Below are 23,012 nucleotides of genomic sequence, written 5' to 3' on the forward strand. Positions count from 1 at the left end.
TTCCTATTGGAAAGATGTGGTCAAACTTGAAAGGGTTCAGAAAAGATTTACAAGGATGTTGCCAGGGTTTGGAGGATTTGAGCTATAGGGAGAGGTTGAACACGCTGGGTCTGTTTTCCCTGGAGCGTAGGGGCTGAGGGGTGACCTTATAGAGGTTTACAAATTATGAGGGGCATGGATAGGCTAAATAGATAAAGTCTTTTCCCTGGGGTCAGTGAGTCCAGAACTAGAGGCCATAGGTTTAGGGTGAGCGGAGAAAGATATAAAAGAGACCTAAGGGGCAACCTTTTCACGCAGAGGGTGGTACATGTATGGAATGAGCTGCCAGAGGATGTGGTGAAGGCTGGTACAATTGCAACATACATTTGGATGGGTATATGAATAGGAAGGGTTTGGAGGGATATGGGCCAGGTGGGACTAGATTGGGTTGGGATATCTGGTCAGCATGGACGGGTTGGACCGACGGGTCTGTTTCCATGCTGTACATCTCTATGACTCTATGACTGTATCATCTGGCTTGGATGAAGATTCTCTTTCTGAAGTAAAAGGCTTAAAAACTTGAATGCAGATTTAGCAGCTATGAGGGCTTCTTGAGTATTGACCTCACTGCTGGAGTGAGAAGTATATGTCGTTGCCGTGGATGAAGGATCCTTCATTTCACTTTTATGGCATTGCAGGGTGTGGCCCATGTAACCCTGGTTTGTCATGCAATAAGAAGCTATAGGAAAGGGAACTACGTTGCGTATAGCTGGGGGTACTAGGTATGCTAAGGTGCTAGCAAATACAGGAGCTTTTTCGCAGTCCTGATGCTTTTGTGGGCTGTGACCTGAACAGGTTCTATGACTGCCAGAAGTAGTCCTGTTGAAATGAATGTAAATATTAGTATTCACAGGCTAATCAGCCCAAGTTTTTGCACTGATCATTCGTTAGCTTTCCTGAAGTCCTTGTGGAAGTATCAAAACCTCTGAATTTTAGTTTACATGATCTCCACACAGAAGTTGCAGTGCAGTTGCAGCCCTCAAGAACAAATAAAGTCTCACGTGTTAGGCCCTATTGGGACCACAAGATGTGTCATTTTTCTCTCTCAATACACTCACAACCTCTCATAATTTATACGTTAAAATTCATACGTAATTGTCCCAATGTAAGTTTAATTGAAGATATAATGCAAGTTCATGTAAAGTTCAGTATGCAATGACTAGTTGAGAATGCAGGTAAGAATATTGGGTTAGGAATAGCCTGTAATGATGAAATGTATATTTGTGAGCCTGAGTTGAATATGAGTCGTGTTCACAGGAAAGTTTTTGGAAAACTGTTGAAAGGTTGATTAAATTGAAATCGTCAAAGTTGGTGCATTGTGCTTTAATGAAATGACCGTAGCATCCATAATTTTGCTTCCATCCCTGGACCAACTCCAATTGGCAAACATAGAACACACACAGAAGCTCCAGTAATACTGAGCCACTATGTTGGATTTTGGTGATGGAGCACTGAGAAATGTGTTTCATACAGTGATTTGTTCTTTATTCTGAATTAAAATGGATCCATAATGAAAATTAAATTTTCTTAATTCTTCCAATCAGGGACCACCAACTTTACAAGAATTTATTGACCATCGGTAGTGCTCATGTTCAGAGCTGGATAAAGTATTTTTATGTTTATCATTTTAGAGTAGTTTAAGTCCTATTGCAGAATGGCTCTTCGTCATTCTACAATTATAAGTCATTGGGCTGAATCAGCATCGGGGAATGAAGCTGACATTGGAATTATGATTTATGTCTCTAATAAGAAAGCAGTCCTATGGTCTGATAGGACTGTGGTGTCTTTACCTTATATGATGCATTTCATTGATAATACATGGAGAATATAAAATGTTATAGACCAGAGCAAACCCTCTCAAAACATATTAGGAGGATAGCCTAAATGCTTTTTTTAAAATTTTAAAGTTAAGTCTAAGGCATTGTATTCAAGATGCAATTCAATTGGATAAACTACTTGACTTCAAGCAAAACACTCTTTTTATGCTACAGTTAAAATACAAAGCAAAAATAAAATAAAAGGATTGGTTTACATGTAAATCTATCAAAATGCTGAACAGAATTTATATATTATATATAATAACTTCTAATTATTACTTCTAATTAACTGTTCCAAAATAGTAACATCCCATAAACACACCCTTGGCAAAGGCAAATTCTGTAAAATAAATTGTCCCAGATGCAATTCTAGCAGCAGGAAGACAACCCCAGATTTTAACTGTAACAGAGAGAGGAATAAAAGCTTCTACATCCAGCTTCAAGACCCCAGCAACTGCAGAAAGCTAAAACTAAATATCCTGGTTCTGTAGGAGTCTGACCCCACCCAGCCAGGCTGCTTCTATTGTTCCAACTTTTAACAAATCCCAAGGCCTCACAAGCTGTTTATTTTATTGGCTTGAGCAGAACCCTTGGCACCTCTGTCTCGTCTCCTCTTCATAAACAAAAGGACAAAGTACATTTTTTAAAGTTATGGTGTTGTCACAAAAACACACTATACTTAGTCCTTTCTTTAGTGTAAATATATTGTGATCACATTGTTTTACAATTCAATTCTTTTAAGCAAATTATAGGAAAAAAGTGTTGTATTTGATTCTGAGCAAACTTGGAATTCTTACATGATACACATTGAATTACACTATTTTTCCAAAATGCTATTCTGGCACCAGTCTCAAACTTAAAGGCAAAAATATAAAGCTGGTGTTTCTTAAAAAAAAATGGTCTCTTTGTCTTTTCACCTCCCCATTATTCTGACATGACTCATTAGGATTTCTTATCATAGTCAGCCCCAGTGCTGTCAAAGTGACTCTTGACTCTAATTGTGATGCACAGATTCTACAATGACTTTGGCTTCTGATTTTTGGGCTTGACCATTGCATGTCATCTGCAAACTACTACACAGGCCTTCCTTCTGTTTTATAAATACACTGGACTTCAAGCTTAACTGTGTAAAAACAAGGACTGCAGATGCTGGAAACCAGAGTCTAGATTAGAGTGGTGCTGGAAAAGCACAGCAGGTCAGGCAGCATCCGAGGAGCAGGAAAATTGATGTTTCGGGCAAAAGCCCTTCATCAGGAATAGATGCAGGGACCCTGAAGAGTGGAGAGAAAAATGAGAGGGGGGTGGGGGCGGTGAGAAGGTAGCAAGGAGTACAATGGGTGAATGGGGGTGGGGATGAAGGTGATAGGTCAGAGAGGAGGGTGGAGTGGATAGGTGGAAAGGTCATGAGGGCGGTGCTGAGCTGGAAGATTGGAGCTGAGGTGAGGTGGGGGAAGGGCAAATGAGGAAATTGGTGAAATCCACATTGATGCCCTGGGGTTGAAGCGTTCCAAGGCGGAACACTTAACTGTCCCTACTTTTCTTCATTTCACAACAAAACAAATGTACTTTCTGCAGCAGCTGACATTTCTATTTCAAAGCCTCATTCCATCCAGTCCCACCCTTTCTTCTATAGCTGGAACTCTTGAAGGTCTATAGTCCTTTTAAGGGAAAGCAAATATTAAAAAGTAGACTTATGTTGCAGAGTTGCATTCCTCCAGAAATAACAAGGCTTCTGTTGCTTATTGATTGATATCTCTGCACAAGGGAGAGAAGAGATTGAACACTAATTTTATGCTCCGTATTCTTTGAGTCTTCTGATGATTTCCTGCCCTGTCTATTCGGGAGAACTTAAACATCCTCACTGAGTATTAGGCTGTTCCAGCTACTGAAACTATTATTTGCAATTGTGCCAACTCAGGGAAACAGTGTTGCACCAGGTCTACACATCATCATTTAAAATATCCTGAAACTAAAAGAGAAAATGAAATAGACAAAGAAGAAAAGAGCTAAAAATAACTTTAAATAAAAGTGACTGATATATAAATTCTGAATAGCCGTCAGCAAGGACATTCATATATGTTTGCCTCTCAACAGATTGAGAAGGAGTTCAGCACTGGAGATCGAAAAGATATGTCCATCACTGCACTAGACAGAAATTTCTTCAATAATAAATAGAGGGAAGAAAATCTTGCAAAGTGTACCTTGTGGGCGAAAAGTTCTGGAATAACATTGACTGGGGTCAAGTGTTACTCCTCCCAGCTTAAAAATAACTGAAAGAGAAGAAAACGCTTTGATTTAAAACACAAATTTAAGGCAATGTTCTAAAGGAATAATGCATAAATCAAGACATTGCTTATATTCTTTAAGCATTTTTGATGTTTTTTGGAGTAGTAGTGAAATCTCACAATGGAGACCATAGAACACTGACCGAAATCAATTCTGCTAAAATGTTTGTTGGTTTCTGAAATGCTTAGAAAGTAAAATTTAGTTTTTTTTCCCATTCTTGTAATGACCTCCTTGGGAAAGCATGCACTGATTCGGAAGCCTCATTTGCCTCAGAGTCTGTGACAAACTCGAATGATTTTATCAGAGCACACAAAAGTCACCAATTTACCTGTCTGTTGGAATCAAGTTAATATTAAGCACTGGACTATCAACATTTGGCTCCTCTGGATAGAATGTAACCATCTTTTAAAGCCAGTACACATATGTAGAGACGGACACAGCCACAAAAAGTTTTAATGGTTGGGGAGGTAAGACTGGGAATAAAATTCAGTAGCACCAGTCCACAGTTTACTGAGATGATCTTTTTGACTTGCTAGGCATCGCATTCTCTCGGTTCCTTTGCTTCTTTGCAGGAGGCAAAGGGAAATTGGCATGTTAACTGCAAAGCCTCTTAGTTACTGATTCATGGCAACAACTTACAGGAACTGGTGAGAGAAAATAACTGGCTTTCTTCAGTCTTCAGTTTTTTATTACTGCAAATAAAATCTGCCCTTCCAGAGGTCAAAAGGCTTCTCACTATGTTGTTCACTCCCACAAGCTGTTCATCTACCAAGGAATCAATCAAAGATCTGTCAGGCTGATGACCTTTGACATCCATGACAGGTTACAACTGTACAAATCAATCTGCTATTTGTTGCAGGTTTGATCTCATTCTGCAGATACTCCTTGGTGCCAGGCCATTTGCAAACAGCTTCCCCCCACTACTTGAAAAAAGCAGCAGTGTAAACAACATATACAATGAGTATGCGTAAAATGTGCAGCAATTCCAATCCTCAAGTTTTATTCTTCAAACAGTTTTTTTTTCCATTTTGGTTAATAATCAAAAATGCAGAAAATGAAATGGTATAAAAGAGTATATATTTTTATAGACTTCAGTAATTTCTCCCTCAAATCTGTGAATTATTGGAAGTAAACCTCGATAATTATATTACGGCTATAGTGCAAATAATTTATTTTTATTTATTCATGGAATATAAACATTATTGGTTAGGACAGCATTCATTACCTGGTGAGCTGATGCCTTGAACCATGCATCCTTTACAGGGCAGGATTATCGACAATGCTGTTAGGGAGACAATTCCAGGATATTAAAGAAACACTAATGTGGTCCAAGTCAGGATTGTGTGTGACTTGGACAGAAAACTCCATGTTCGCCCCTGTCCTTTTATGGAGTATGGATCAAAGAATTGAAAAGTGCTATCAGAAGATGCCTTGGTGAGTTACTGAAGTGTATCTTGTAGATGGTACACACTGCTGCCAATGTCTATTGGTGATGAAAGGAGTGATCGTTGAAGGTGGTGGATGAAGTGCAAGTCAAGTGGGCTGCTTTGTTCTAGATGATGTCGAGCCTCTTTAGTGTTGCTGGAACAACAAATATCCTAGCAAGTACAGAATATTCCATCATACCTTTGACTTATGCCTGTGGAAGGCATTCAGGCAAGAGGTGAGTTACTGTAGACTTCTAAATCTCTGACCTATTGTTGTAGCTATGGCATTTTTATGACTAGTACAGTTCTATTTCTGGTCAATGGTAAACCTCACAATGTTGATAATGGGTGATTCAGTGATTACAATGAAATTAAAAATCAAGAGGAGATGATTAGGTTCTGTCTTATTTGAAATTGCCATTACCTGGAACTTGTATGGCACAAATGTAACTTGCAGTCACTTTATTTTCTGATGAGCCCAATTAGTTTTTTTATATTGATAGTTTAGTTTGTTCTCTGTTGGATGACTTTATTGGTCTTTCATCTCAAGTACATAATTGACCTCAAATTGCCATTGAGAGCTGAAAGCTCATTTGAACTTTTGATCCGCATCTGTCTATTTTGACTAGTTTTCAATTTATCCTAATTCCTGGATGTCAACATAGTTTTTTGTTCTTTTATCAGAAGAATATTTGACTGTAATAGTAATCAGTGGAACTGCAACATTCCAACTACTCTATTAAACAGGCAGCACAATCCATTTCAGTTACAGAATGTTAGACGCAAGAAGTACAATAAACCTCTGGTTTCAAGAAATATGTTACTTTAAATCCATGACATCTATTACTTAAATCACAAATTACATTTAAATGAGAACTGGTGCAGTGAATAAGGCCTTACTAAATCTGCAAACACATTCTTATTTAGATTAGAATCTAGTCGGTAAATCTTCAGATTAAATGATTTAAAATCCGCATTTATAGAGTCATGTTAAGTGTTGCTTTTGGCTGGAAGAATCATTCATTGGGAAGTAAATAACCACCACAAACACACCAATAAAATATCTTGCAATATCATTCACTGGGGACATTTGACCTTGTACTGTTACTAATCAGGATTAAATAAAGACAGGTTGCATGGGTTTCTGTTTTCATTTACACATGGCATGCAAAGCAAATAAAATGAGTAAATGCCTTTACTGTCTGGACTGTTAATCTGATGGACTGGTTTGCCTTCCTTCATAGAAAATAATGCAAATAGCTCCTTCACAATACCCAACGAATGAAAACCTATCCTAAGGTTTGGGCAATGTGATCCTGACCAACATTTCAGCTGTGAAAATGTGAACATAATAATTATATTACTACCTTCATATGATCACCTGTGAGATGAACAGGCGAATGCATTGGAAGAGAAGTCACCCACCATGTGAATATATAAGTCCAAGGTATCAGCGGCATTCAAAATTTGAAGAAGTGAACCACATTTTATTCAAATATGACCCTTTCATAACAGTGCCAGCTTATCATTTTAAGTTGAAATAGGTGGAACATGCATCAGGAGGATCAGGTTTTCAAAATTGATTTTCCCTCATTAACCTCCACAACCTTTGAGGGAAATCTGGGTGCACAAACATTACTCAGCAATTTGCAATGAATTTATACATGTTATTCTTTAGGTGCAATCAAGTGCAGACACTTGAAAAGTCTTTGGGGCTAGCACTACTCAAGCTGATGCTAGTGGATGCACGTGAAATAACTCCACAGAGGTCATTATCCCATCACCAACTCACCCTTTACATACACATGGCGAGTCCTACACACTAACCCAGCTTCCTCAGAGCCAGCTCTCAGAGTGTGAGGATGTCTGGCAAACCTGTTTTTATCTGTCAGTCAGAGCTCCCTGAAGCCCCAATCAAGGAACTCATTCTGTGAGGTCCAGCTGGCTAACCATGTCACAATCACTACAATGATTAGGGCATACAATCTTTTGTGAACATGCAGTAATACCTGACCACCATTTTGATCATTCAACACTAACTTTTCTTTCAAGGTCAAATACCACAGGAAATTGGAGGGAAGACTGCTGTCTCAAGATGAGAGACTTCAGATGGACATTTAACCATTGGGCCCCAATTACACCTTGTAAGTGGAAAAGTAATGGCTACTTACAGTCACAATTTATCTGCTTGAGGGTGAGACCCACTTCAGGTTGGCATTGGGCAGTGGTGGGGGACCTCTTTAAGGTGGTGCTTGTGCCAATTGCAAGCATCCCTTTGGTCATACCCTCCCCTCCACTCCACTTTAACCCTTTCCTTACCCAGCCATCTAAAGCTCTGCTCCCTAGAACAATAGAATCCCTGTACTGCATATATAGGCCTTTCAACACATCAGGTCTACACTGACCCTCCAAAAAGTACCTCATGCAGTCCCAAACTCTGTGCCCATAACCCTGCATTTCCCATGGCAAATCCACCCATCCTACATATCACTGGACACTATAGTCAATTTAGCACGGCCAATCCACTAAGTTGCACATCCTTGGAGCGTGGGAGGAAACCCTAAGTGGAGATATTCAGCACCATTTGTGACTCTTCAGATTCTGAAGCAATCCATGTCAAAATGCAACAAGATCTAGATAATATCTAGGCTTGAACTCACAAATGCCGAGTGGCATTTGCTCCATACAAATGTCAGGCAATGGCTACCTGCAATGAGGGAGAACCTAACCATTGCCCCTTGATATTCAATTTCCACAACAGATCCCCAACATCTTGTGCAAGGGTGGGGTGAGTGTTAATCATTGACTAGAAACTGATCCATACTTGCTAGATAAGCAACAAGAGCAGGTCAGAGGCTGGGAATATTGCAAAGAGTAACTCACCTCCTGATTCCTCAAAATATGTATATCATCTACAAGTCGGGAGTGTGATGGAATAGCCCCCATTTTCCTGGATGGGTGCAGCGCCAGCATCACTCAAAAAACATGACATCATCCAGGACAAAGCAGCCTATTTGATTGACACCACATCCACAAATATTCACTCCCATCACTACCAAAGTTCAGTAGCAACAGTGTGTACCATCTGCAAGATGCACTACAGAAATTCACCAAGGCTCTTTACACAGCACCTTCCAAATCCAGGACCACTATCATTTGAATGACAAGGGCAGCAGATTTGAGGGAGCACCACCACCTTCAAGTTCCCCTCCATCCTAACTTGGAAATGTATCACCATTCCTGAAGTGTCGCAAAGTCAAGATCTGTCTTTGAAATTGTCTCTTCGAAATACGGAAAGGTGAGGAGAGTGATTATATGTTTGATGGTGGTTCAAAGGTACTGTGCTCCCTGTATCATAATCAAAAGATGCAGGTTCATCACACAATCTATTTGGAGTGCTAATTAATTGTCCTCACTCACATCTTTTGCTTACTATGTGCGGAATTGCATGTTACATGATGACATTAAAAGTTAAATATGACTCCAGATAAGGCAAATCTAATTGGATTGGTATCATATAAATTACTATCGTCAACCAATTTCCTGACTGAGGAACTCTTTCTATGTATTGAGCTAATGAAATCAGTATACTTCCATTATTTTAACTTTGCTAAAATGTTACTCTTGTAACTTATAATTGCTATGCCACCAAGTGAGTCCTTTAATTGTAAGATATTAATTAATTCTGCGCAATTCTCTTTTTGCAAAAAGATATTTTACCCAGAATTTTTTTCAGGATTTAGTGATTGCCCTTGCACCCAAACCACAACCGCTGCTCTTTGAAACTCAGAAGGTAGTCTGCAATCAAACATCACCAATTAATTTTTCTCCTTAATGATGTGGTTACTTCAAAATAAAAGATCCTATGTGCTGTAATATTCATTCTTAGTTTAAACATTTAGTTGTTACTACTTTAGAATTGCTGCACACCAGGAGTGATTTAATGCTTTACAATTTAAGTATTATACCTCCCTATATAGCAAACAAAAGCTAAATTCTAACACTGCTATAATTTAAACACAAATCAATTTCAATATTACATTGCATTATCAAACCTGCCTAATTCATCCTTTCCTTATAGCTCACATCTGAAGTTGTCTCATTCCAAATTTGGATTAGGATGTTTATACAAGATGTGTATGTCCAAGCAACATATAAGCCACATTAAGACTAAGAAGGTTCATATTTATTTGAAGTATTGTGTGAAAAGTGATTACATCTTAAGCTATTCCTGTCTAATACTTAAGTTCCCAGTGAACCAGGGCTGAAAGATAATTAGCAATCTTTCAAATTCAACTCAGATCAGAGGAAGAATAAAGGAAAAAAATTGGTTCACTTGGAGAGAAAAACGCCACTCATTCAAGTCAGTATCAAGAGTAACATGTGATGGTAAAAAGAATATTTATCAAACAATCATATCCTTTTTTTTTAAAGGAACAGCAGAGTGAATGCACAGCAGAAGTGCATTTTGAAGCTTCTGTTGTATTTTACTGATACGTGTACTCACTAAGTACAAAATGTAAGTAACCATCTCTATTAATTGCTTACTGCCAAATATTTCTCGAAGGAACTAATTAATTTGAACTTCCAGAATGTTTCATATCTGACATTTAGCTAATTTAAAGTTTTAGACAAGGATATTTGGTAAATTATAATGCTTTGAATGGGATTCGCAGATATTTTCTAATGTCATTTAGAGAAAAGTCAATGCAGGAAGAATCTGACGCAATTATTAAAGATGGACACAGAGTCATACATTTGATTGTATTATCTATTTTTGGGTAAATGAGATAAGAAAATCTATCTCATGCTTTGCATACTACAGTTTGTAATTTAATGGCTATACAGTGGAATTTGTTATTAAGCATATGCTTGTGTTATGAACTACATCGTTTTATGAACCAATTGAGGGAGCTCACATTTCGGCTCCCACATAATTTTGCAGAATCTCAATAATTCCTACAAGAGAATTTTTTTTCCAATTACTCTGTGAAGCAACACTGCATTAATGTCCCAATGCTTATGAATACAGGCACAAAGGAATATAGAAAATGCTGAAAACATAGTTCCCTTTCAGAGCAGGAAAAGTCACAAAAGCCTGACACTTTTTAGTTGCTTTGAACAACACCCAATTTTAAATCTTACTCAATCTGCTCTTTCCTCAGACTCACATTGAATTACCTCCTGAATCTAACTACACTATTGTTTTCATAGTCCTCATTAAGAGTTTGGACATATATGTGACACACTCCTTAATTTTTCACTTATAACATTCAGTTTTTCAATGCTCCAAAGGAATGAACAATTTTATGGGATCAGCCTTCAATAAGCCTACTCAAAACGTTGCCTTCAAAGGTTTTCCAGTCTAAAGAAGAAACTAACGCTTATAAATGAATGGTTTCATTTTGTCAGTAGCTTAGTACCTTGACCATGTGAGTCAAGGCTTAGGGTTGATATTCTTGTATTTATTCTTGCCAGGCTCTATCATCGAATTGTATTCCGACACAAATATTCACTTAATGCTTATCCTGAAACCTCAGAAAAAAAGGAAAATTATAATGCCTAACTTGTGCTTTGTCTGAAATCAGTGAACTCAGCCCAGACAGCAAATTGACCTGAGAATCTATTCATATTTGCAGTGCAGTTTTGTGTGGAGTGAAGCTCGTATCCATTATGCACCAAGGGAGGCCTTTTTTTGAATTACAATGTGCCTTTTTTTGAAAAATCATATCCATATGAACTGAAGATATGTTTCACAAACCATGCTGATATTTAGATCCTCATGCTCTGCACTTTCCAAATTTGGTTGCCATAATTCCTTCAGCCCATGTGATCATATTTGCTGTACTTTCCATTGCTGACATCCCTGTTCACGCAATTACTGTGATCCATTATTGCAATTTTTCATGATAAAAACAAGGATGGAAACATTGCTAGAGGGACAGAAAAAAGTGCATTGATCTTTCACATCAGTGATTTGCCCACTAATGAAAGTTTCCATTGTCTGCTAGCTCTAAGGGTCTGGAGCAAAATTAATTTGGGCAATCTAAATCTAATTCAAATGAGGTGCAGGCTCACAGAAAAAGAAGAAAAAAGCCCTAATAATGATCAATATTAATTTGACAAACTCACTGGGAGAAATAGCAAATGATGGCTGATTTAGAACTGGATCAGTATTATGTTGCTGTAGTTGAGATTGTTCTCTTAAAGTTCAAGTGAAGGAAGAGGGAATTTTCTCTGCACGTAAACATATTTTGTCCAGCCTGTGATTTTTAATACTGGTTGATGTTGACATTGAATGTCCTCAGTCATAACACATGCCTTTCACAAAAGGATAGTGGGGAGAGAGGAAGGCAGAAGGCATCTTACAGTTTAGCAGCTGTAAATTAGCCTTCTTTTTTTTCCAAAAATCATGCATAAACATTGTAACCCAGACTTTGCAGTGGCAATCACTGGCATGGCTCCACAGAAACTGACAGCGATTCTGGGAAGCCCCACAAGTGTAGAACAACGCAGAGAGTGTGTTTTGAGATTTGTAACTCAGGTTGAGGTTCTGGATTAGATTAGATTACCTACAGTGTGGAAACAGGCCTATAGGCCCAACAAGTCCACACCAACCCTCCGAAGAGAAACCCACCCCCCTATATTTACCCCTGACAAATCTACCGAACATTATGGGCAATTTAGCATGGCCAATTCACCTAACCTGCACATCTTTGGACTGTGGGAGGAAACCCATGCAGACACTGGGGGAATGTGCAAACTCCAAACAGACAGTTGCCCGAGGCGGGAATTGAACCCGGGTCCCTGGCGTTGTGAGGCAGCAGTGCTAACCACTGAGCCACCATGTCGCCCCACCCACGACCATGTAGGTTTACTCCAGATATTTTACATCATATTTTATAATTCCTGCTTTTTGTTTATATGTTTAGGTTTCTTTGGGTTGGTGATGTCATTTCCTGTGGTGACATCATTTCCTGTGGTGATGTAATTTCCTGTTCTTTTTCTCAGGGGTGGTAGATGGGGTCTAATTCAATGTGTTTGTTGATAGCGTTCCGGTTGGAATGCCATGCTTCTAGGAATTCTCGTGCGTGTCTCTGTTTGGCTTGTCCTGGAATGGATGTGTTTTCCCAGTTGAAGTGGTGTCCTTCCTCCTCTGTATGTAAGGATACTAGTGAGAGAGGGTCATGTCGTTTTGTGGCTAGTTGATGTTCATATATCCTGGTGGCTAGTTTTCTGCTTGTTTGTCACTGGGAAACTGTGAATTAACAAGAACTTCTAATGTTGCTCCATTCGTCTTGATATGAAATATCTGGAAGAAGTTAGATTTTAGTGGGTGAGGTGCAATTTGGTTGTTAATTTCATAATTACTCTTCAACTCTCTCACAAACCTTTACAACCTAATTTTACATTTGTGGAATGTCCCACTTCTCCATTATGAAAAGCAGTTTGTTTATATTAATGATTTAGTTTCTCTTAAGTTCAATCATGATCATTTACCTTTATGTGAAAACACAAATTAAACACGAAAGTCAACTTTTAACTTTATAGTTTTCTGTCCATGAGACGACTCCACTTTATTAGTTTCTTATTCCATTTGCAGCCATCTCTGCTGCTCAAAAACTGAAGATGCTCTGGTCTTGGTGCCATGCTTCAGTGGGCATGAGGAAAGGGCAAGTCTGTGCCACAGAGATCACCAGATCCTTGATGTGGATGTCATGTCATGGGGCTTTGCTATTCTTCACAACATCACCGACGTAGCACTTTGTCATCTCTTTTAGATCCCTACCGTGGAATTCTGGTTGGGATGCCACCGATCTTCATTCACTATGCTGAATCTGGAGCCTGTCTAATTATCAGTTAGAACGCAGGTTAATCTTAACAAAAGAGGCACTTGGCTTACACAACAAAGTCATTTATTGCGTGATAGCAATAGGTACTGTTTACATTAACTTGTTGCGAATAAGTATTCTCTGGAGCTACACAGAATATATTTGCTCCCTTTAGATTTTTGTATTGACCTCAACTAACTCTAATTTGTGACATAATCAGATTGGATGGAGTTCAATGCAGCAAGAACATTTAACTCATTGAGAACCATTATCTTAAACAACAGGCTGTCAGAAGCAGGCACCATTGTTTCACTGCTGACTACCCAATCTGGGCTTCTATCGAAGAAAATAAGTCCAGAAATGCACATTCGCTCAGAAAGTGAAATAGTTAAAAATTACAGTGGGACGTAATAAGCCAGATGTTTGGATCTGTACTTTATTTTTCCAGTTACGGTTTCATGCTCGTGGTTGAACCATAGTGAAGTGAACGATGTAATACATCAGCTAGCCAAGGCTTTCAAAAGATTAACACCTCGTTTTGAAGAATAAACTGAGAGGATGCTTGCCTTCTAATATCTTGGCAGCAACTTCCAGGTCTATTTAAGTGCTTGTATGAACTGTAGTTCAAATTTAAACAAAAACAGAAATCTTCCCTAATTACTGGCAATTCAAAATAATCGAAAGAATGTGCAGGTCTTCTTGCATTTTAGGTAAACGAAATACACAAAGTATGAACACAATCTGTCTCCTGTCTTCCATAGCATGGCAGAGACTGAGATTGTCAAGGGAATAACATATTAAGTCATAAATACAATGCAAGCAGGCCACAACCTTGAAATTGTCTATTGATTAAAAAGAAACCTAGAGTGGATGTAGTGTTTAAAGAGCTTTATCATAATCAAAAAAGGAGCAATATGCTTACCATAAACTTCTTTCAACTTTTATTTCAAGTACTTTAGCTTGCGTTCTTTACAGTGAGGTAAAAACAAAGGCTGCAAATGCTGGAAACCAGATTCTAGATTAGAATGGTGCTGGAAAAGCACAGCAGTTCAGGCAGCATCTGAGGAACAGGGAAATCGACGTTTCGGGCAAAAGCCCTTCATCAGGAATAGAGGGCTTTTGCCCGAAACATCGATTTTCCTGTTCCTCGGATGCTGCCTGAACTGGAATTAGAATGGTGCTGGAAAAGCACAGCAGTTCAGGCAGCATCCGAGGAACAGGAAAATCGATGTTTCGGGCAAAAGCCCTCTATTCCTGATGAAGGGCTTTTGCCCGAAACGTCGATTTCCCTGTTCCTCAGATGCTGCCTGAACTGCTGTGCTTTTCCAGCACCATTCTAATCTAGATTCTTTACAGTGATTTCCAATTAGGGTTTCTCCATAGCTCATGACCCCCGCTAACCTCAATGCTGTGCCAGGGCATTTCCATTGCAAATGGCATGAGATATGACAGAGAGCCCCTGGAAAACTATCTTATAGGTAGGTGTTGCAGAATAATTTTCAGGAAACAAGTGGTTTCTGACTAAAGCAAACAAAATGAGACAGAAAGAACAACAGTCAGAAAGATTACAGAATTGCAGCAGCCATCATCAATCAATGTATCCGCCACATTTCAGCACATGTGAAGAATCAGAGGTTGTCTTTTGGATTAGAAGTAATTTGTATCCTGGCCTTGCTTCATGACTCCTTGCACGACCTGTCACACAGAGGACAAAACAACCCACTTATCTGGCACCTTCCACTACCAACACTCAGTAGCAGCAGTACATACCATCTACAAGATGCTCTGCAGTAATTCACTAAGGTTCCTTTGTCAACACCAACTGCTCCTACCACATAGAAGGACAAGGGCCACAGTTGCATGAGAACATTACCACCTGCTTCTTAAGTGGATTATGTCAACCACTGTGAATGTTGTTGGAGCTGCATTCATCCAGACAAATGGGAAGTATTCCACCTCACTACTGAATTGTGCCTTATTGATGGTGGACAGGTATTAGGAAGACACGAGATTTATTTCTCATCACAGCATTCCTAGCCTCAGACTGACTCTTGCAGACAGAGTGTGTGTATGACTAGTTCAATTGAATTTCTCATTAATGGTAACTCCCCCCCAGATGTTGGTAATTCAGCAATGATAACAGCATTGGAGGTTGTCTCTTGCTGGAGAGGGTCATTGTGTGATGTGAATGTTAGTTGCCACTTATCAGCCCCAGTCTCGACTTCACCCAGGACTTGATGCATATGGATACAAGCTGCTTCAGTATCTGAAAAGTCATGAATAGTGTTGAATTTTGTGCAATCATCAAAACATCCAAGCTTTTGAACTTATGATAGTTGTAAGATCATTAAAGGAGCTGCTGAAGACGTTTGGACAAGGACAATATCCTGAGGAATCCCTGCAATGATGTCCCGGGGATGAGATGATTGACCTCCAATAACTACATCTATCCTTCCTTGTGCTGGGTATAACTGCAACCATAAAATCCCTACGGTGTGAAAACAAGCCATTTGGCCTAACAAATCCACACTGACCCTCTGAAGAGTAACCCACCCAACCCCATTACTTTACATTCCCCTGAATGATGCACCGAACCTAGACATCCCTGAACACTATAAGCAATTCAGCATGACCAATTCACCTAATTTGCACATCTTTGGACTGTGAGAAGAAACTGGAGCACCCGGGAGAATGTGCAAACTCCACACAGAGAGTCGCCTGAGGCTAGAATCGAACCCAGGTCCCTGGTGATGTGAGGCAGCAGTGCTAACCCCTGAGCCACCGCGCCGCCTCAGGGGAGATTTTCCCACGATTCCTATTCAATCCAGTTTAGTCTGTGGTCTATGATACTACGCTGTCAAATGCAGCCAAGATTCAAGGGTGATCACTTAAATCTTCTCTCTATCGTTAACTTCTCTTATCCATGTTTCAACCAAGGCTGTAAGGAGGTCAGGAGCTGAGTGACCCCAGCTGAAATAAAACTGAGCTTCAAACGGTGTCCCCCTCCCTCCTTGTTTCCAGTAGTATGTGGGTATCTTGGGAACTTGTCACTTGATCAAACACATGCAGTTTGGTCAAGAAATTAAAGCATTCATTTGCAAAGTGTGGTCAATTATCTGAGGTGACAATGCCTAGAACATTATACATTGAGAATTTCTCTCGAGGGAGGCTGTATTCATTTCAGAGGTGAGCCCGTGTAAGCACTTTACGTCAGTTTAACGGCTGCGATAATCCAACCGAATGAGGAAGACTTTCGACTTGAATTCATTCAAGTCCACGCCAAGGCAATGCCATGGAAAAGAGGAGGCTAGAAGTGGTTCTTCCTGCTCCTATCTGTTGAAGATACAATTGTTGCAATTGGAGAAAGAGCAAGCTAATGTTTCGAGTATAGATGACACTTCATCATAGCTCTGACAGTCAGCTTTGACAGAAATTGTAACTGGTGGTGTTCCATATGTCTGTTGCCTTTGTCTTCTGGGTGGTAGTGGTCATGGGTTTGGAAGGTGTCACCTAAGGATCTTTGAAGAATTTCAGCAGTGTATCTTTTCAATTGGACAAATTGCTGCTACTGAGTGTCAGTGTTGGAGGGATCAAAGGTTTGTGGATGTGATGCAAATCAAACAGGCTGCTTTCTCCTGGATGGTTGGTGTTGGAGCTGCACCCATCCAGGCAAGTGGGGTGTATTCTATCATACTCCTGGCTTGTGCTTTGCAGATGGTGGACAGGCTTGGGGGTGTCGGAAAATGAGTCACTCGCTCCAGAATTCCTCGTCTCTGACCTGCATTTGCAGCAACTGTAATTGTATGGTTATTCAGTTCAGTTTCCAGTCAATGGTAACCTCCCGCCACCCCAGATGTTGCTAGGAGGTGAAGTCAGTGGTGTGAAGTGGTGATGGTTAGATTTTCTCTTGTTGGAGATGGTCATTGCCTAGCATTTGCATGGCATAAATGTCACTAGCCACTTGTCAGCCAAAGCCTGAATATTGTCGAGGACTTGTTACATTTGGACATGGACTGCTTCAGTATCTGAGGAGTTGTGAACAATGATGAACATTGGGCAATTATTGGTGAATATATCACCATTTCTGACTTTATGATGGAGGAAAGGTCATTGATGAAGTAGCTGAAGATTTGGCCTGAGGCACTGCTGCAGAAATATCTTGGAGCTGAGATGACTGACCTTCAACAACAACAACTATCTTCCTTTTTGCTAGGTATGATGCCAATAGTGGATTGGCCCATGATTTCCATTGATGCCAGTTTTGCTGGGGCTCCTCGTTGACATATTCAATCAAATGCCAGCCTTGTTGTCAATGACAATTACTCTTACCACACTTCTGGAACTTAGCTCTTTTTTTTATTACGAGGTCAGGAGTTCAGTGGTCCTGACAGGATGAAAGCTGGGCATTGGTGAGCAGGACTGTTTGACAACACTGTTGATGATAACTTCTACCACTTTACTGATGAGAGACCCTGAACTGGTTTCAGATGCTGCCCTTGATTTACTGTGCTGTGACGTGTGATTAAAGGCTACTCTTCTAACTGAAGCCTGATGACAGACATGACAAGATTCCTTCCTTCATGTTTGTGCTTCCTGGAAAGGCAATGTTGAAGTAATATGAGCTTGGTATCACTGGCTGATGGGATAAATACATAAGGCAAAGCAATACAAAGCATGCATGCAGGCTCCGGGTAAGTGAGAGAGACCACAGCAAGTGAACAGTCCAGGAGCTGGGTACATGTCTCTTAATGCACAGTGTCCTTGCTCAGCATTACAATGAATGTTGCCGGTACAGCCTGACATGTAGGATTGAAGTGCTGAAATATCCCGGAGCTAGATCGGAAATGTGCAATAAAGGTTCCTCGACATAGCAGGTGCCTATATCCATGCATATGCAAGTGGAGATTGCCCTAAGACATTGGTACCTTGTATCCAACATGGAGGTCATTCAGAACAAGCAGTGAGCTATATTCACTCAGTAGTGTCTCTGGTTTTCTTGTCCAGTTTTCACAATGTCTAGCTTGTTTGGTGAATATTAATAGGGCATGTTGCACCATCAATAAGGTTTTTAACACGTGATAATCTCCTTCATTGGTAATATGCTGCTGTCTAGCAAGAAGTTTGCCACACCGCTTGTGAAAAGCATAAAATATGGCATGAGTTGCTTCTGACATTGATATGAGCCTCTCCAGACTCCTCCTCTGAATCTGCCGTATATCTTGTCAGAGTCCACGTCGCTCAGACAAGGTTCCACCCTGTGGGTCTGATCAAGAGGAATTGAAAACAAGCTGGAACATGCAGGCTGTAGACATTTAAAAACAAAGCATTTGTAATAAAGTATTTTTCACATCAAGAATCTATTGTTTCATCTCTGCACATCTCTGAAGCACTAAACATGATCATTTGATTTGGTGGTTGTGTGATTGCTAGTTTTGCCTGTCATATGCTGCTTCAGTTATTTATCCAACATTTATTCACGTGATGTAGCTTCACCAGATTGAAACCTCATTTTTATGTGTAGCCGGTGTTGCTGTCGGAATGTTCTCCTACACTCCTGTTGAACCAGGTAGAATCCCCTGGCATATTTGTCCCACAGGCAAAACAATGACACATTAAGGTTTTGTACAAGTTCCTCTTGATTGTAACTTTCCAATCATTTGCTTTACAATGTTGAGAATCCACAGATCTGGAAGTTATGATTTTTAATGAGGGTAAAGCAAATGTGCCTCAACAGAGTACTGATGCAACAAAGTCATGGATTGCCACTTCACACATCTTACATTTTGAATGGAACAATAATGTGATTTAAATTGTATAGAATTTGAGAAACAGACCAAATGTTCTCACTGGCACTATCTGCAGCTAGGTTTATTTGGTAGTGATAACTGTGACTTATCAACAGTTTCCGACTAGAAAAGGAAACTTGCCTGTTTGCAGGTAATACTCCTTTATCCCTTACTTTAACAACAAACTTTATTTTGAAATTAACAGTTTCTAAGACAGTAGATAAAGGAATGTCATCTCAGGGATTTTACATATTTATTATTAATATTGCATAGTGAAATTTCAAGCTAAATCAATATATATAAATACTTTTTAAAAACTGGTTATTTCACAGTATTATTCCTGTCATTAGCTTTTTGAGAAATTATTTGCATATCTCTCTTTTATTTTGGAAATTTTTGTCAACGTTCAAATTTATTTGCATGTTTCACATTTGAAGTGATTAATGTTGACTGCAATCTTGTCAAATTTTATCCTCAGTCAGGAGTTGCACAACAAAAGCTTGAATGATAATGAAGCTTGCAGAAAAAGATACTGTTGTATACACTGTAAATTGAAATAGTATGTAGACAGCTCCCAAACTAGAGCATTGTTTGATTCTGAGCACAGTAGGTGAAACCATAACTATTTTGTTTTGAAAATATGTGCCTCATTCAGATTATAAAAGCTCCTTTTTATTTATATTGACCTTTCATTTTGTGAAGCAAGCATAGTTCCATTGTTGAGAAAGTAGACATCATGTGAAATCTGTACCTTACATACATATCAACCAAAAATATTAAGAATCTGTAGTCTTAGTGTTACAGGTGCTGAAGTAGCATCATGGGTAATCACTTCCAATATGGCCAATGCTGAATGGCATCTTGGGAAGGTATTAGTGTGAAAGAGTCTCACTGGAAGATGGAAGGTTCTTGTGCAACACAGATTGCACGAGCCAATCAGAAATATGTAATGAAGCACTTATAGGCGACATACAAACATAAATCATTTTAGGATATATATATGTCCAGCTGTGTGGCAATCTTTAAGGAACTGCACAGTATCAGAAGTGAGCTAGGCACAGCAAAGAAGATCAGAGACAAATTGGTGCAGACTAAGCAAACAATAATTTCAGTCAGTATGGAATACTGATTTGACTTCAGCAGTGCCCCTTTTGACCTTAATGTTCCAGCTAATGGCATGCCTTAACCTTGCATAGATAAACAGCCATCCAGTAGCAGGAACAACTTCTCAAGGCACTTTAAAGAGTTCATTAATAACTTGCAGGTTAATTGCTGATTATGTTTTCCTGACTCTGCTTGAGTTTGTGAATAGTGTTTTAAGGAATTGCTCATGATAGGTGAAGTGTGGGGGAAGTGGAGAGCAGGTGTTGGCAGTCAAATATGTTTCTGGGTACACCACTGCCTACCAGTAACTTGTGCCACCATTGTAATTTTCATAAGTTACAGAGAGAGAGAGATAAAGCATGCATCAAATAAATGAACAAGCTACACACAGAGGAAAGATAGGGAGGAAACGATACTCATCACAAGGTCTTGCTGTGGGAGCTCTGGGATAACATCTCTTATCTCTATTAAAGCCAGGAGCAGTGTATGTATCATATGTATTTTAAGAAGGAGGTGCTCACAGAGCTCTGCCCCTGTCTTGCAATGAAACCTGCAATCTTACAGCAAGGCAAGAATGGCACTGCCAGTGATAATGAAGATGTTTGAGGCCCTGAAGTTCTTCATGTTGGGATTTTAACACATTGGACTTGGCAGGATATCGAATGTCCCCCAGTCCACCGTATGCTTCTGCATCAAAGAGAGTTCTTTAAGCCAGGAGAGGGAGGCATCATTGCCTATGGTCTGCACGCACAGGGCCTTTCCAGGGCAGTGAATCTCCCTGCTGCACATGGTATCATTGTGTGCACACATACAGTTCCTGGCAGCAATCACAATGCTTTTGTATGTATCATTGCTCCCCATTCCTTCAATCTCTGACCACTTACAACTGGGATAAGAGGAATATTCTTTCACATAAAGGCTTGTGAGTCTTTGGAATTTTCAGCCCCAGAAGACTGTTAATACTCCATGGTTGAACATGACAGACTGGTCTCTTGACAACAAAAACCATTTGCTCACATCTGATGCATAATCTACTCCATCAACTAAGCACACATGGCCGGGACGCCCATAACGGGAGTAAAACTGCCAAGGGAAATGTCATTGTGCAAAGAACTGGCGGGGAAGGGGGGTGGGGGGAGGAGTGATGGATGCTGTAGTAATCACTCACCTGCCTTAACCACTGCTTAGGAGCCCTCCAATACAAATATCCTGATTGTCCTTGTCATCTGCATGACCTTTAACCTTTCAAGGACAATCTCTTGTCACCAAGGACTTGGCGAGCACATTTGGACGAGTTGCAAGGCAAGAGGTAGTGGGAATGAATTATGATGATGCAAACTATTGGCACTGCCACAGAAGGCTTTGGAGGACAAGTCATTCAGCATATTTAAGACTGAGATAGATAGGTTTTTGAGTATCAGGGACTCAAGGGTTATGGGGGGAAAGCAGGAGCATGGGTTTGAGAAATTCTTCAGCCATGATTAAGTGGCGGAACAGACTTGATGGGCTGAAAGGCCTAATTTCTGCTGTTATGTCTTATGGTCTATTGTGAGTAAAGGGGTGGATTGTGAATTGAGCAAACTGGTTTACTTGGAAGATGGAATTAGAAGATGGCTTGAATACTACATTAGAAAATCTGGCCACTAATTCTATGCCAAGCTGAACAGCTTTACTCATCATTCAAGCACTCTACTCTAATGGTTTTTAGCATCTGCTGCAGCCAGACTGTAGCAGCCCTTTATAGGGTGCAGACTGCCTTAAGTGGTGCTAGCCTCATGGGAACTTGTGTTTCTTGCTCAGGCATGCAATTGTTCAACAGTAGCTTCATCAATCGCCTGTGAACTGTTGAATGAGTAGCTGGCACCAAGTTGGTATGGTGCTTGTACAAGGACATAAAAACCAAAATGTGAGAGCAGGAATAGACCACACAAACCTATGGACTTAGTCAACTGTAGCTGTACTTCTACTTCAACTCCACTTCCCAGCCCAATCCCTCGACACCACCCCCCCCCCCCTCAACCCCAGTCAACCAAAAGTGACTCTTATCTCACCCAAAATATGTTCAGCCATGGAGCATTAACAGTTTTCTGGAGATTAAAAAATGTGGTGCTAGAAAAACACAGCAGGCCAGGCAGCATCCAAAGAGCAGGAGAATCGACGTTTCGGGCATAAGCCCTTCTTCAGGAATCCTGAAGAAGGGCTTATGCCTGAAACGTCGATTCTCCTGCTCCCCAGATGCTGCCTGGCCTGCTGTGTTTTTCCAGCACCACATTTTTCAACTCTGGTACTCCAGCATCTGCTGTTCTCACTTTCTCCTAGTTTTCTGGGGGTGTAAATTTCAAAGATTCACAAGTCCTTCAGTGCCAAAACTTTCTCCCGATCTCAGTCTTAAATGATTTTCCCCTTTTCCTGAAACTATGCCTCTTGTTCTAGATTTCCTGATCAGAGGAAAAAGGAAAATGCACTCAGTTTCTACCCTAGAAACACCCTTCTAGATATAGTAGGGTGTACATGGATGGATGCAAGTGACTTGTGGATTGTGATCAAAATTTCAAATGCTATCAACTAATGTGCATTTTGAAAGATGGTGGTGGAATAGGCAGCATCGGGGCTCTGAGCGCAGGGCTCATTCTTTCTGCTTTTCTTCTCTAGTCTTCTTTTCTCATTTATTATTTGCTTCTTTTCTCATTTGTTTCTTTTCTTCTTAGCGTCTGGAGAGAT

Source organism: Chiloscyllium plagiosum, unplaced genomic scaffold (assembly GCF_037043375.1).
Source record: "Chiloscyllium plagiosum isolate Xiang-an unplaced genomic scaffold, Cpla_swu_hap1 HiC_scaffold_14, whole genome shotgun sequence".
Lineage (NCBI taxonomy): Eukaryota > Metazoa > Chordata > Chondrichthyes > Orectolobiformes > Hemiscylliidae > Chiloscyllium > Chiloscyllium plagiosum.